The 16,644-nt window shown below is 37.7% G+C and overlaps 1 protein-coding gene across 1 annotated transcript in view; it reads right to left on the bottom strand.

Moving 5' to 3' along the window:
- trpc5a (transient receptor potential cation channel, subfamily C, member 5a) overlaps positions 1-16,644 on the bottom strand; it is a 175,455-nt gene that overhangs the window by 100,341 nt on the left and 58,470 nt on the right. The window lies entirely within an intron of this gene.

Below are 16,644 nucleotides of genomic sequence, written 5' to 3'. Positions count from 1 at the left end.
ACAGCCTAAAAGAGGGTGTTTAGCCCCTCATGTTTGCACATTTGTGTGTTTTTGTCTTTGTTTGTTTGAGCCTTTACACACATTAACTTACTGTGCCATAATTACCCCTTATTTGTTTATTTGGTGAAGCAGCGTTCAAGGCAGACGATGCACTTTTACATTCTCCAGCACAGCGCGGCATTCATTTTACATCAGTAGGAGGCAGTCATACTGAATGCTGATGAAGGAAGGAAAACAATGAAGCAATCTGCATGTGTGTGTTGGAGTAAGAGAGAGCTAATTAAAGTTTGCTGTTGTTCTGAATACTAGGCAAGGACAAAGAACGGCTATTATCAAAATAAAAGATAAGCACTGTCTGAGCATGTTTAACATCTGAATGTCATTAGTTACAGTCATCACACAAACTGCAGTCTGCACAGGTTTTTCTTTTCCAGCTGCTCTCTCGTCTGCACCAAAAGCAGAGGACAACTGTTGAAGGATATTAAAGGTGCAGCAATTTGTTTATAAGTTATCAGCCTGGTTCTTAGCCTGTTATATGAGCAGCAATGGCATCTCGGTGCTGTGACACATTTTTATTGCTTCTTACTCCTGCTCATTTTAAAAGCCATTTTCTAGTAGTTATAATCTTTCTTGTGCAGCAAAATGTTTTCCCCATTTCAGACTGCATGGAATTCAGTCCCAACAATACAAACCGGTTACTGATAACTGCAGTCAGCATATAACCAGACTAAAGGTATTTAAATATCCTAAACAACAGGATGTAATAGATGTTCTCTTCAGATGGTGTTCTTTAATATTACTCTTGAATGTCTTGTGGCCGATAGCTTTATCAAGGACTAAGGCTTTCATCTACGACTCGCATTCCCTCTACCTAATCAATGTGCCCATTTTTAGGACATTATCTGTCAGTTGTACAATTATTACAAAACAATATTTTAGAGGAAGCATATTTTTGCTGATTGATTTAGAAAGGTGTTCACAGTGCTGGATATAGTTAAACATGAGGAATTCATATACGGTTTAAAAAAAATGTATGCAGTGTGCTGTTTGATCCAAAATTTGGGATTGTTTTTGATATAATTTATCTTTCCTGAAACCAGATTAGAACAATTTCAGATATGTAGACAGTTTTATATTTATACAGTTTTTACAATTTTGAATTCTGTTGATCATTTCTGCAATACGAAGGACAGTTTATAGGTAAATGCATATTAATTTTACCTAAAATTTGATAGGTTATACTTTCAACTGATTACTCACTGCTCGTTTGCACTGGTAAAAAGATGTTTATTTAAATGGTAAATGGCATGTACTTATATAGCGCCAAGTCAGGAGACTTGACCAAAGCGCTTTACACTACATTCATTCACCCATTCACGCACACACTCACACACTGATGGTGGTAAGCTACATTGTAGCCACAGCTGCCCTGGGGCTCACTGACAGAAGTGGGGCTGCCGTACACTGGCGCCACCGGGCCCTCTGACCACCATCAGTAAACAATGCAGGTGAAGTGTCTTGCCCAAGGACACAACGACACTGAAAGTCGGAGTCGGGGCTTGAACCATCAATCCTTCAATTTCAGGGCAAACTCCTACATCCAACACCACTGTCACCCCACAAGGAAATATATGTTTCTTTTTTTATATGTCTATTTAAATTACATGTTAACATGTCAAGGGTGGATGGATGGATGGATGGATGGATGGATGGATGGATGGATGGATGGATGGATGGATGGATGGATGGATGGATGGATGGATGGATGGATGATGGAACATGTCTTAATTAATAGTAAAGTGGAACTGCAGTAATATGTCTTGTTTGTGTTCATAAACCTGTCAATTAAAGCTAATTGGATTCAAAGGAACTGATCTTCTTTGCCATTGTAGGCATTCCTTGACAGTGGATTATGTTGATGGTCACAGTCTGTTGCAGACTGGAGTTTTTCAGGGAGTATCAACATTAAAGACCATGATGTTAATTTTCAGTTCCAGGTTTCGATATGGTTCACACAGGCAGTTTCACAGGTCCGCATTAGTAGACAGGTTGGGGGGGAGGTAAACGACTCATTCCTCCATCATTTGCTCCTTGATTTCTTTTAAGCCTTTTTTACATGTGGGAGTTTTGCTAGTTTGCTTGGTAGGCACATAAGCTCTGCTGTCAGTCACACCAAGCTAATATTATATGAGGTGTATTTTACCCTATGTCTCCAGCTATGGTTAGGTGGGACATTTTAAGAAATATAAAAGAGGTTCAGGGACCAATTTGCAATTCTCTCAGAAACATTCAGTGTATATTATCACCTTCAGGTTAATATGTTTCACCAAATTATTTCTACAACTTTATTTTGTTTTCAATATGGTTTTTGAGCAACTTCTTTCAACATGTGGATCCATTACTTTAGAAAAAGGTACTCCATGTTTATCAGACCATCCATCCATCCATCCATCTCCTTAATGGTGTCAGGCGGTTTATAGAACACTCGGTCTGGGCCTTGCTCTGAATGGGCTTTAACTGAGCTGAACAGTCCAAACTAAATTTCTTGTAAAATCAATTAGGTAATTTATTGAGTTATCTACAATGCAGACAGTTGCAGTGGGTGCGTACAGTGGCTTTCCAGGTGGTGACCAGACTGCAGGCTCATCATGAAAAGAATCTTACAGAAGAAGACAGAAATGTTAATGTCGCAGATCTGAGTTAACGACTCAGGCCAACACCGAAAATTGAATCTGTTATAGCAGATATGATACAGATCTTCATTTCAACCCGACTGTAATTGCTTTATGTACGAAGCAGCAAGGCTGACTGAGCACAGAGAGTTATTCTTCTGAGGCTCTGGTAATTTAACATAAGATTGTAATAAACCAGTCTAATTCTTTCCTTGGCTGGGTAAATGAACAGCAAATGACCAAAATTAGCTGCTGATTTTTGTAAGGAAATATCTAAAAAAAAACAAAAAAAAAACTGATGATGATAGGAATGATATTGATATTAAATAATATATTCTCATATACTGATTAATAATAATTCATATTTCATCTTTACATTCCAAAGACAATATTATAAACCCAGCATGTGTAAAGATATGACATGCAAGAGTAAAACACCATTTTCTTGGTGGATGCAATACAAGTAATCTGATTACAATTTGTGTACGGCCAAAAACTAAGAATATCTAAAGGATAATAAATTAAATTCAAATTTCTTTCTTCCACCTCTGTTTCAAGATCAGTCTGTGGAAGCAGCAGCTTTATCAGAAATAAATAACCCTGGGTCCATCTCCCAGTAGAACAGATCTTTACTAAGGAATCAAGAAGACATCACTAGATCCAGACTCATTTGACATTGAAAATTTGTCCCTTTTTAATCACACACTGGAAATAAAATTAAATCTAAATAACTATTTTTTCTGAAAATGAGTGCATTTTTTTCCTGAATTGAAGAGGTAAGCGAGACACTTTGCAAATGGAACAAGACAATTTACATTTAAAATAATAAAATATTCATTCCATCGCCAGATCATCTTAACCTATCTAAGAAATGTTTACTTATTTCTTTCTTCTTCTTTCTTTCTTACTTCTTTCTTCTTATTTTTTTGCACTGCAGGCCAAACAGAGCTGAATATAACACATAAATAAAAAGAAAAGTTTATCTTTGAAAAGCTTTGGCATGATTAGGTCATTACTTTTTGAAAACCCACCAGCTTGTCTTAATTTAATTAATTGCGCTAAGAAAATTAGGTTAAAATTTTAAATAGAGATGTCAAAGGCTCTCGTAATTTTGGCAAAACAGATAATCAGGTTTATGATACAAAATTTTTTTCACACAAGTCAGGGGTAGTTTAGAGAGCTTTTTTCTTTTTAAAAATAAACTCTTGCTTTGAAAACTATTTTTTATCAACAAAGGTTTTCTATGTGATCTAGTGTGAACAATCTAAGAAAGAAAAACTACCAAAACAGTAGAAGTCCATCAAAGTTCTGATTCCTTTTCACAGTATTGTTTTCAAGATTGAATTCAGCCACCCTGCAGTGAGAGCTCATTTTAGATGCTTACATCCCCAATCTCATTCTTTATTTGAGTCAAAACCTGCCACTTAAGACAGTGAGTGTGGGTTTTGTTATGTAGCCGGCTGATAAATAAAAAGTGTTTCCTTTCAATAACCCAGACCAAATCAGTTTCTGCCTAACTGCTAATGCTGCCCCAAATTCCATGTCAGTGTCTTGCATGGTTCTGACTCTATCTGTAAAAGCAAAGCATGAATTCCTCAACACGTGGAAGTAAATGATTCCAAACCAAAGGTTGACGTGTATGCATCCAAATTGGAGGTGTTAAGGATCATCCACCTCAACAAAAACATTGTAAGAACAAACCACTGACGTTAGTCACCATTACATTGCCCCGAGCATGTGCTTTGTCTGCATAAAAGAAGATGATTCCCCCGAACATGCAAAACCCTTTTAGAGACTTCAAGGCAATGACAGAAAAAAATACATGTGGTGTTCTTCTACATGTTTTCTTTTTTTGCCTCTAATGGCATTTATTTGGGGGATTTTGTCAAGTAACACTCACAGTCAATACAATTAGATAAAGGGAGAAGACATATGTCAAAATCCGAAGGGCAGCAACTCATGCAATGATCGTTGTGTTGAGGACTCAAGGGCTGGTAATACTCCCGCAGCAGTGTTTCACAGTGAGCTTGTCGCAGGTATGACGCAGATAGTTTTTATTTATGCCCAATTTTGAAGTGTGATCTCCGTTATGTTATTCCACACGACAACGCAAGAGGGACAATCACAAACTAGCTGTGGGTCTAGATATGGTCGAGACAGTGAGGAAGTGGAAAAACACAAAGGGCAAGTTTGTGCGACAACGGAGGGGGCTGATATCCAGGTCGAAAAAGGGTCCCAGCGTTCTCACGCAACTCGGTCTTCTGGCTGGTCCATCTTCAGGAGTCGTTTTTCCACAATGGCGGTCATACAAACAACACAAGCTAGTAAGGTTCCAAACAGGAAATATGCATAGTGTAGAGCGGATCTAGATTTGACCAACGTCTGCCGCACTGTTTGCCGGCACCTAAAATTTTGGAAAGGTGCACCAGAGTGTCTGCGGAAGGGGTGGGGGCATATCTGCGTTCACTGCGACACACACACAGACGACCTGGTTTCTAAGAATAAACCAGCCATAAGGCCTTCATACGTGGGTCACAAGGCCTAACCCCTCCGCCCCCGTCGTACCCTGTCCTTCTCGACTTTCAGCATCATAGACATACAGAATATCTCAGCGAGTACAACAAGCACACCTTAGTTTAAACAGATTTTTCGCAGAAAGAAATACTTCAAGAACCAAATGGAAAAACATCTAAATTTCCAAATTAAACATAACTGGATTCAGCAAAAACAAAGGTCGAGGTTTAGTTTGTTCTGCCATCCACTGCTACCATCTGTCAGCTCGTGGCTGTTCTTCCTAAACATGAACAGACAAACTTATTAGGAAGCTGCAACCTTTGTCATTGTTTTATGATGTGTTCAGGGTACTGTGCAGTGTCACTTATCAGCCATGTGTTTAGGACAAAACAATTAATTGTCTGATCATCTCTTTCGTCTTTCGTACATTGCTCATCAATAACTAGTCACGGAGTACATGACATAACAACTGAGCTGTCGACGGATCCCGCCACATCAGGTGTGGATCTCTGCATTTTCTCCTTCAGTTAACATGGGCCCCAGAGCTGTTTTTCTAACTAGGCCAATCCTTGCCCAGCCTTCTGATGTAAGGCCACAGTCATGCATTGACAGGTATGCAGTTGTCCCATAATCTTTGATGTAGTATCCTGAGTAAGTTAATATGAAGTACTACCCCTACGCCACAAGATTGATTGTATTCCCATGTCACCTATAGGAAAGCTAAAATATGTCTAGAGAGGCAGGAAACTGTTGTTGTATGGTTCTGTGAGAGTGTGTAATAAAGACACCTAAAAGGACATGCTTTGGATGGACATGTGGATTTATTATTATTAGCCACGTTATCACATTCCCATTTTCCAATAATGTGTTAAAAGAGCCAGATGCTATCTTTGATAAGTTTTGGATCTTGTTTTAAAAAACTGAACAAAACTTTCAACCTGATTTGTCTGCTGCTTTCCCTGGTCTTCCTGCCTTATAATCTGAAATGTCCCCTAACGAACCCAGCAGCATATTAGGCTCTTAAAGTTGCCAATTAGATTACTTTAAACACTGCAAAAAAATTGAAATCTAAATAGGTAATATTTTTCTTAAAATAAGTTGAGAAGGTAAGTGCCAATGGAACAAGACAATGTACATTAAAAATGAGAAAACACATATTATCCTATTTCAAGTGCATATTATCTACTTATCTTATTTTAAGAGTAATTCGTCTTATTTAACAGCTCTATTAAGGAGAAATACACTTAATATAAGACATTTTACTTATATCTAGATTGTTTCTGCAGTGAAAAGGAAACAGTTGCACTTTTATTTGGTTCCATCTAAGAAGGGTTATTGTTATAATTTTTCATTCACTTCACAATATTACTTTGTTCCCCGCTAAAGCCCTTTGTTCAAAAGAACTTTTCAAGTTTTATTTATTTCTATTTTTCTGGTCTTTGCACAGTTGTCAAACAGTTTTATATAAATGTCCTAATAATTAAGTTTAATTAGACTCTTTTGCAGTAAAACATTTGATTGAAGCTAAGAAAAAAAACATTTTAGTGCTGTCTAATTGTTCTCATCAGACCCCCAATAATGTCATTCTACAGGCTCACAAGCGCACTGCAGCTCGAGACACTTGTAGCTTTTCATCCTGTCAAGTTCAAGCACAGTTTGCCTGTTTGAAGAAGAGTGACAAATCACAGCCAAGGAAATGCACACCCACCCTAACACACACACACAAGCACATGCCCAGAATCCCAATTTGGACGAAGGGGAACTTCCTTGAATGACCAGCTGTCAGGTTATCTGTGCAGACGGATAGCGCACCGACTCTAGTGCTTGCAAATCAAAGATCTATTCATCAGAGGATCAAGTTTGTAGAAAGAAGAAAGAGAATGTCTCCGCTGTCAGCTCCCCCTTTATCAGTAGCTGACACACAAATTATTGCCTCCAGATACCACCGTTGTCAAGTGCACTAAAAATGACTGACTTGCTCACTGTTAAAGGCAGCTTTCTTTGTGCCTTGGAGTATAAGTGTTAGCAGTGGTTACTCACAGTGTCAGTCGCTCCAAATGTATAAAAAATGCAAATTTTTCATCATGCTTTATGCTCAAAATGCATCTTTTTTACAACAATGGGATTGTTCAGATTATATATATATATATATACACTATATTGCCAAAAGTATTTGCTCACCTGCCTTGACTCACATATGAGCTTAAGTGACATCCCGTTCCTAATCCATAGGGTTCAATATGACGTCGGTCCACCCTTTGCAGCTAGAACAGCTTCAACTCTTCTGGGAAGGCTGTCCACAAGGTTTAGGAGTGTGTTTATGGGAATTTTTGACCATTCTTCCAGAAGCGCATTTGTGAGGTCGCACACTGATGTTGGACGAGAAGGCCTGGCTCTCAGTCTCCGCTCTAATTCATCCCAAAGGTGTTCTATCGGGTTGAGGTCAGGACTCTGTGCAGGCCAGTCAAGTTCATCCACACCAGACTCTGTCATCCATGTCTTTATGGACCTTGCTTTGTGCACTGGTGCACAGTCATGTTGGAAGAGGAAGGGGCCAGCTCCAAACTGTTCCCACAAAGTTGGGAGCATGGAATTGTCCAAAATGTCTTGGTATGCTGAAGCATTCAGAGTTCCTTTCACTGGAACTAAGGGGCCAAGCCCAGCTCCTGAAAAACAACCCCACACCATAATCCCCCCTCGACCAAACTTTACACTTGGCACAATGCAGTCAGACAAGTACCGTTCTCCTGGCAACCGCCAAACCCAGACCCGTCCATCAGATTGCCAGATGGAGAAGCGCGATTCGTCACTCCAGAGAACGCGTCTCCACTGCTCTAGAGTCCAGTGGCGGCGTGCTTTACACCACCGCATCCGACGCTTTGCATTGCACTTGGTGATGTATGGCTTGGATGCAGCTGCTCGACCATGGAAACCCATTCCATGAAGCTCTCTGCGCACTGTTCTTGAGCTAATCTGAAGGCCACATGAAGTTTGGAGGTCTGTAGTGATTGACTCTGCAGAAAGTTGGCGACCTCTTCGCACTATGCGCGTCAGCATCCGCTGACCCCGCTCCGTCAGTTTACGTGGCCTACCTCTTCGTGGCTGAGTTGCTGTCGTTCCCAAACACTTCCATTTTCTTATAATACAGCTGACAGTTGACTGTGGAATATTTAGGAGCGAGGAAATTTCACGACTGGATTTGTTGCACAGGTGGCATCCTATCACAGTTCCACGCTGGAATTCACTGAGCTCCTGAGAGCGACCCATTCTTTCACAAATGTTTGTAAAAACAGTCTGCATGCCTAGGTGCTTGAATTTATACACCTGTGGCCATGGAAGTGATTGGAACACCTGATTCCAATAATTTGGATGGGTGAGCAAATACTTTTGGCAATATAGTGTATATATCACACAGGAAAGAAGCTGAACTCGCTTAACACAAAAACCTTGCGTTTTGTTCTTTGACCTCACATTTCTGCATTTAGTTTATTTGTAACTATTTACCTCAGAGCCAGGATGACATTTGGCTGCAACAAAATGAAGTGAAGTAGATAAAATGCAGTGAAATGGTATAAACAGAGCTGGATTGCTCAGAGAGCCACTTGACCCTACATGTGTTCTCTGTTATTGTTGCAGCCGACTGAGCTCTCCTGAAAAAAAGCTGCTTCAATATATCTGTTAAGCTTCTGGTCTGTTGTGACCTTAGGGATATTTTCAAGTACCTAATGATTGATATGAATGTTTTCTCATCGACTCATTGTCCATCTTGTCTGCCAAGATTTAAAATGTTGTGCAATTTCAGCCTTAGGCCTCATTGAACATAAATATTCAGCTTTATGTTGCTTTTCATAACATTTCATTCTACACAATGAAGGCAATTACCTATAGTTTGTTAAGGCTTAGAATATACCCTGTCAGAAATACGAATACACATTTGTGTGATTCGCATTAGAAATATTTAGTAGCTGGAGAAGAAGACATCAGCAGGATTATAAGATATGTCTGTTTTATTCAGAATTTTTTACTGCAAGCAGCAATAGCTAACATGATGAGATTGTTGTGATCCATAAACAGCTCCTGATCTAAGAGCATCTCCTCATGTGAGATTCACCCTTTAAAACGAAATTACTTTCATCAGAGCTTAAAGCTGCAGTCTGTGACTTATACATATAAGCTTTCTTAAATCTTACTTTAATCCTTGATTACGGGAGTAAAAGTGATAAAGAGTGAACAAGTTCAGGAAACGGATATCAAATCCCAAGAGCAGAAGTAAAAATCCATGCACGGTCTTTGTTAATGGTACGTAGAAGCATCAAACTCCCAGATTTATTAGTTGCTCAGGAGCAATGAACAGAATATTTGTAATTCACCAGAAGAGGTAAAGCTATTTTCACCTGCTTGTCCTTTGGGAGGTTTTTAATATAACATAAAGTTAAGCACAATATTCTACACCCACAGCAGATTCATGTGTAAAGTAATCTTTTAATGTTACAATCATGTTTCTTTCTGCAAAGAATCACAGTTTTTTTTCTAATTATTACTCAGAAGATTGTAAAAATTCTCAACATGCTTCATCAATTTATTTTGTATTGAAAATTAAGTAAAACAAAAATCAATACTGCTTTAACATGGCATTGTATTACCTTTGAAAACCCTTATTTATTTATTATATGAAATAAACGTGTCATACAAAATATACTAGTAGTATGAACAATTCTGAGCTAATAGGTACAGTTCTTGAAAATGTGAAAAAAGTAAAATATTGGCATAAAACAATGCCTCACAGTCAAGAAAATCATCATACAGAGCAACTAGAACCTGATAACGGATGTATTTCATTTCAGAGGGTTCTAAATAAGGGTTAAGGATATCCAGGTTCTAAATTGAGGTCACTAAAGTGGCCAATAAAGTCCTTACAAACTATCCTAGAATCACTGTTTGGGATGTTGTCAGCTGTAAAATGCTTTCTAACAACGCCGACATGCAGGTTTGTTTTGTTCACATGTCCAAAGGTGTGAATGGCTGTAAAACTGCCTGCAGAGACGGATAAAGACTGAAGCCAGGCGTTACAAACATAACACCCAAAGCCTCCTGCTCAGTTTAGTTTTGATTTTCCATGTCGAGCATAGATGATTGAACCCCTTCTATGATAGTGTTAGAGTCCAAATGCACCAGAATATTTTAAAAGGAAAATATTAAGCAGACACTCCAGTACTTTTATTCAGAGACTGAATCAGAACAAGTGAACAGCATGAAAAAACTAAGGCACTGCTTATGACCAGCAATACATATGGGACCTAATTTCTAACAGGCCATAGCTTTAAAATGTTGATACTGATTTAATAACAATGAGAATCCTATCAACTTTCATTTAAAGGTTTCTGAATGCATAAAGAGAAAGATTTTTATTTACTTTGGTAGAGATAGATGGACGGACGGACAGACATATGTTTAATCCAATGCTAGAAGTTAAATCTTCTCATGCTTCTCGTGTCTGAGCTTGGTTTGGTCACAAATATAATCGAATAATAACCAATTATCCATTAATACTTTCAAGATGAGCCAATCAAACCTGATCCCCTTTGCATTCCTTTGCTGAAATAGTGGTTGTGATGTTTTCAACAGAAAGAGAGGCCCCACATTACATTCATCGTAAGGCCCCATTTAACTTTGGGTTGGCCCTGCTTAGGATCCCAGTCCTTGAACCATTGTGCTTCATGCTTCAACCCTTTTTCTACTGTCATACACTTCATTTAAATGAAGGGTTGATTAGCAATTTTCTGAAGTACTTGATGGCCCACTAAGTACCAAATGAGATCATTTAAAGGATATCTGAAAGATGAAGCAATGAAGGTCCCCAGAAAAAGGAATGGGAATGACTTTCCTTAATGATTGTTTAAAAATTACAATTAATTGAACTAAAATTAATTTTGTCAGCTGAGGAAATAGGAAAGTTGAAAGGAGAAGCATCTTCACTTCTATAAAATCTCAATAAAAACCACTGGGGATTATCCTCATACCATCTGGCTGTGTCACAAAGAATAATTCTAAGCTTTTTAGCATCCAACCCTTCAAATGAGAAGAATCAACATTTGCAGATAAATATGGCGAGAGATCATTGATAGTGCAGAACTTTTTTTTTTTTCCAAAGACACAGAAAACATCATCACAAACTGCTAAACATACCATAGTATTTTAACCTAATGTTTAAAAGAAACTAAAAATGTCAACGGCTTTTTCTGCACTAAAACTATCCAAAACATATGCCCATTAATTCAGCAATAGCTAACAGTAATTAGATCTAAACCCAATTGAAAACTGATCACAGAAAATGAGCCAATGCTCTACAGAATGTGCAATTATCTATGTTTTCTTAAATCTTAAAGGTTTATCTTTTTCGGGGTGGATCATCTAAATAAGTGGTCCTCCTAATTGTCATTAATTCTGGTGATTTGTGCACATAAGGCTGTCCTACGTACTTATTCCCATTTTCACTTATAGTCTGACATAGTGGAAAATTTGCAAATCTTCTTTTGGAAAGTAAGCTTGTATGAACATTGCAAACAGCAATTTTTAAACAGATGCACAAGGAGGAAAGGTCTTGTGCATGGTCCTTTTGTTTAATATGTTTAATGGACGTTCCCTCCCGGAAGTGGGTAAAGGGTTGTGCATGTGCACATTTGTTTTTCATTTTTAAGTAGAGGGGGCGGGTCTTTTTAAAAACTCGTAAAAATCTTCCACTGTACCGTTAAGTAATGCTAAGGGGAAAAAATGGCTGTACAAAGTATTAACAGCATTGTGTCCTTCACTGTAGTATACTTCAAAAGTATTATTTTTCAAATATATGCAAATTAATTGGTTTTATTTCTCAGAACATTTAATTGTTAGAATATACTGGTGCTGAATTTATTGAAATCCCTCTTAGACATATTTACCCAGGGTCCTGATAAGGAGGGGGGTGCGGAAAAATAAGAGCAGCAGTGATTTTTTTCTTGCTTCACTGCAGAAAAACGCTCCCGTTCTGCAGAGGGCTCCTTACACCCGAGGAAGATATCAAGATCTGATTCTGCCTGCAGGTTATGTTGTTGATGGTTTGGTAATGCCTAAATTATGTGGATGCAATTCAGGTAAATGGATGTCATTAATTCTGCAGCATGGGACGAGGGATGGCTTGAATGCAAATGAGTTTAGAATCTGCAAAGTGGGGCAGATTTTATGCTGACTACTTTAAAAAGCTCCACAGGCCGTCTTACAGCATTGCAGATAAAGTCTTGCCTTATCTTATTCCATCATTCCCTTTTTCCTCAATGCTTTTCTATTTCTTTATATACCAAAGTTCTTATACCAGCCTGGACAGCTGCTCTCTCATTACTTTCCTCGACTCGATTTCATATCCATATGGTTTCTGCTTCCTGCCATCCATCCTTGGCTCTCCTAGCAACTCTTATGGTTTTTACCCTACAGCCTGAGCACTAGTCACTCTTTGCTGATCTACAGTAATTAAACCTTTTCTTTTACTGTACAACTTGACCCACCTACAGTACGCTTACTCTTTTCACCCCACGCAAAAGTACCACAGAACATTTCCTCTTCTTATCTTTCTTACTCAGATACCCCTTTAAAGCCAGGACATTTCCAAGTTTCACTTTCCACTTAGTTCAGATTTTCTGCTCTAATTTCTGAATGTCATTTCTGTTTCTGGTAGATAAAAAGGCTCCATCCTGACCTCAATTTTCCTTAAAAGTCACGTCTACTATTTCTTCTCTTGTAGCTTCTGATCATGTCTTGTAGTAAAACTAGATGTCCTTGGTTTAAATCCCATTCTGTACCATTAAGCACTTCTTTGATCTAAACCACAAAGTAGATAATTTTGTTTTACAGCACTCTTTCCAGGAGTTAACTGAAGCCTGTTGGCTGTTGGACAAACTTTGTCCTCCTTTAATGAGGATTTGGACACCTTTTGGATTAATTATCCAAAACATAAGAACACTAACTCAAGTAGGAGCTCCTCTTGGAATAAATGGTGGTAATTCCTTCTTTTAATCTAAATATGCATCATATTCAATTACAGTGCCAAAAATCATATGTCCACCTGAACTTTTTTAACCTGCATGGGAGACACTTCTTTGATCAAGTTATCTAACAAACCAAAACTATTTGATTTAGAATATTATTTCTGTTTTCATATTCTTGTGGAAAAGTTTTAAAAGTGAAAAAATTGAGAAATGGAAGCAGAGTTTGCTCCATTTAAGAGGTTTAATCTCCTGAAACGGAAATATCAGGACACATATGTACACGTTTTACATAATATCTACATTTCAGAAACTGGCTATTTTAATTTACTAAAAAAAAATGCTTCCAACACCTCTGGTATGCATCCTTTTCCTTAAAATCTGTGTTTTTACACTTTAACAACCTCTTGGGGCAGAGATTCAATAATTTCACGTTTCTCAACGCTTTTAGTTTAAGTAGGTCATGCAAAGACCTCCCCATCTTCTGCACATCTAACTATGATGTAACATGGTGATATGCAAACCACACTGACTTCACTGCAAGTTGGGAGTCTGCAGAGGGGAGTTTACTCTGACGGCTGCAGGAGACATAGCTACAGTATCAACCTCTCCTGACATTGACAGCTTGGCTCAACCATCTTTGAACCCTAGTCTATCGTCACTGTTTACAATGATGAATATGGCTTTTAAAGATTATTTATGAGAGATCAAATTTCAAGGAAGTGACATTCACTATCACTGTCATTATTATTTTAGAAACCTATGATGAGGACCTTCTTAATTATGAGTGAAAGTTCATCGTGAGGTGGAGCTAGCGATGAAAACCAAAACTTTAAGCAGCAGCATGTTTGCAAAGGATTTATAATCAAATTCTATACAATGCTTATTTAGCTTGGTATAGATACCAAATATAAGCTTTAGCATATATTTGCTTTTTGTTAATTATATATTTCTTCATTATGGAAACATTAAAAGAATTATACAATCGGCAAGCTTCAAATATTGTTAAATTGTGTTACATTTGAGTTATGTTGCATTTATTTGCAGACTTCTTTAACAATCATCTATGGTTCTTTTTTATTTATTTTTTTTATTTTATTTTTTTATCATCTATGATTCTACTGATAAAAGCAAGCTCCATGAAGGGTAAGTTTACTCCTATTATTTTACAATTTTTTATCCCCATGGTATTGAGTATCCAATAGCTTCCTGGGTATTGATATTAGATTCAATATTTTTAAAGCATTACATCACTAAAATCTTTAATGACTATTTTTTTGTTCTCTCTATCGAAAATACTGAATTATTGGTCTTTTAACTTAATAGCAAGTTTTTTGAGGAAATTGAGTGTAGAGGAGGAGAAAATATAACCTGGTCTACACTAATGCAGAATTAAGAACCATAGCAATGCAGGAAAAGACTGAATATTGCAATTAAAGTAAGTAAAGAACAAATACACTTACATTATATTAAAATTTAACACAGAATAAACCCGACACTCTAAAATGAAACAGAAAAAAATAAGATAAAAAAAAAGAAACTCCATGTGACTCTTACATTTAATAAATAAATGCAGGAGGTCAGTGCCAAGTTGAGCCCAATGCTGCATCTATAGAGGGTGCAACAGTCAGGTGTCATTAGATGGTCAGAGCTCAAACCAGGAGCCCTGGAGGTGGGAAAGACTGATATCCGCAGACAACAACATGCTGACACTTGTTTCTCCTCTGAGGTGTTGATGGTAGTTAGCTCTGCCAAGAGGGACAGCGACTTACAGCTCCTTACTCAGAAGAGCTCAGTGATGCTCAGCAGCGTGTCACACAGCCACGAAATAAGAGCCACAACAGAGGACCATTCAGTGGGAACGTTTGCTCTAAATCCAGAGAAAATCCCACCGATGCTGAAAAAAAGGATCACCAGCAGATTTACTCTGAGGTAGAAATAAAGAACGAGACAATGTTTTTAATTCCCTCTGAGATATTGCAGCTGAGGATTTCAGCTCCAGCTCAGACATCTAAAGCTACAAGCAGAAAAACTTGTAACCGACTCTTGATGTAAATCCCCAAGAAAACATACTGGTTATATTTATAGCACAAAGACCAAGCTGACACTTCATGCTCTCTTACCATCATACCTGCAAGTATAGACAAACTAATAGTGGGCCAATAGATCCTGGTAGGTCGTTACTTTGGTTACAGTTATTTTTTTTTTTCTTATGGTCCATTCTGTGCTTTCTTTTTCTTCTCTTTGTCAGTATGAGTCTTTTCCTTTCATTTAGAACTTTCTTTCTGACTTAGATCAGCTCTCTCCTTTAATTAGTCTCCCTCCCCAGTTTCCCTAGCTCTGTTCTAACCAAGCTGCTCCAGCCTAGCCAGCCAAACTGACTCACAGTATGTTGATTCAATACACTGCTTGTCAGTCTGGACAGCTTTAAACTTACCGCACTAATCATAGCATAATGTAGCTGTCCTGTGATCATAGTCAGGATCATGGCTGCAATGTTTTAATATTGCATTTCATCATTACCCTGAGTTAGCTGGATATATATCATAAAAAAAATCAAAAACTGGCTGTTCTAAGGGCTTCTTTTAATAAAAGATATTTTGTGTCACATTCATGGTTATCTGATTGGTTCTAACCAGTTTCTTCTGATTCTGGTGGTCTGCTGACTCATCCCTCCTATGAAATAGGGCTCTATCCAATGTTTTCCAGATTCAAATTTAATGGAGTAAGTCATTTAAGCAGCTGCTGCACATAATCCACTGATTTGACTCACACAAGTACAGTGTTGTTCTCAGCTATTCTCGCTGTATTTCAACATCTTGTTCGTTATAATTCATTGCTGGATCCCTCCATTACTCTGTTTCCCTGCTTGTGCTTCTTATTTAGCTCTTCTTGAGGAATTTCTGGCAGTTCTTCAGTTTTACTATTAGAGTTTCACCATGGTGCTTCATAATCCCTGTTAACATTTCAGTCCAGATCCAAAACTATGAATTCTGCTTAAGGTCTTTAAAGGATTAACAATGCACATTAATACTCTTAGTTTAATCAGTATAAACTCAACCAAACAAGTTCTTGTACACCATTATCTGCAATGACTACTTGAAAAAATTCAAATGATTTCAGAACAAGCATTCCTGTGATAAGTGATTAAAGAACTAGCTGTCGCTGGACTTGTATATGTTTTAAGGAGACCCATCTCTAACTAAGATACTGTTTCAGTATCCTTAAAAAAATATATCAAGTAAAGTAAACACGTAGTACTTCAAATTAATTATTTAATTGAAGCATCAGACAATTCCTGAACTACTTGGAAGCTTTAACATTCAGTTTTTGCAGCAGAAGAATCCAACATGTGGAACAAACTTTGGGCAATACTCAATTACTTTGTGAAAAAAAATCTGAATTAAAAGCGTTTTTGTTTTTGTTTTTTTTGCCTTAGAATATTC

This window comes from Cyprinodon tularosa, unplaced genomic scaffold (genome assembly GCF_016077235.1).
Source record: "Cyprinodon tularosa strain WSP-4 unplaced genomic scaffold, ASM1607723v1 ctg419, whole genome shotgun sequence".
Taxonomy (NCBI): domain Eukaryota; kingdom Metazoa; phylum Chordata; class Actinopteri; order Cyprinodontiformes; family Cyprinodontidae; genus Cyprinodon; species Cyprinodon tularosa.
This window is presented reverse-complemented; position numbering and strand designations above follow the sequence as displayed.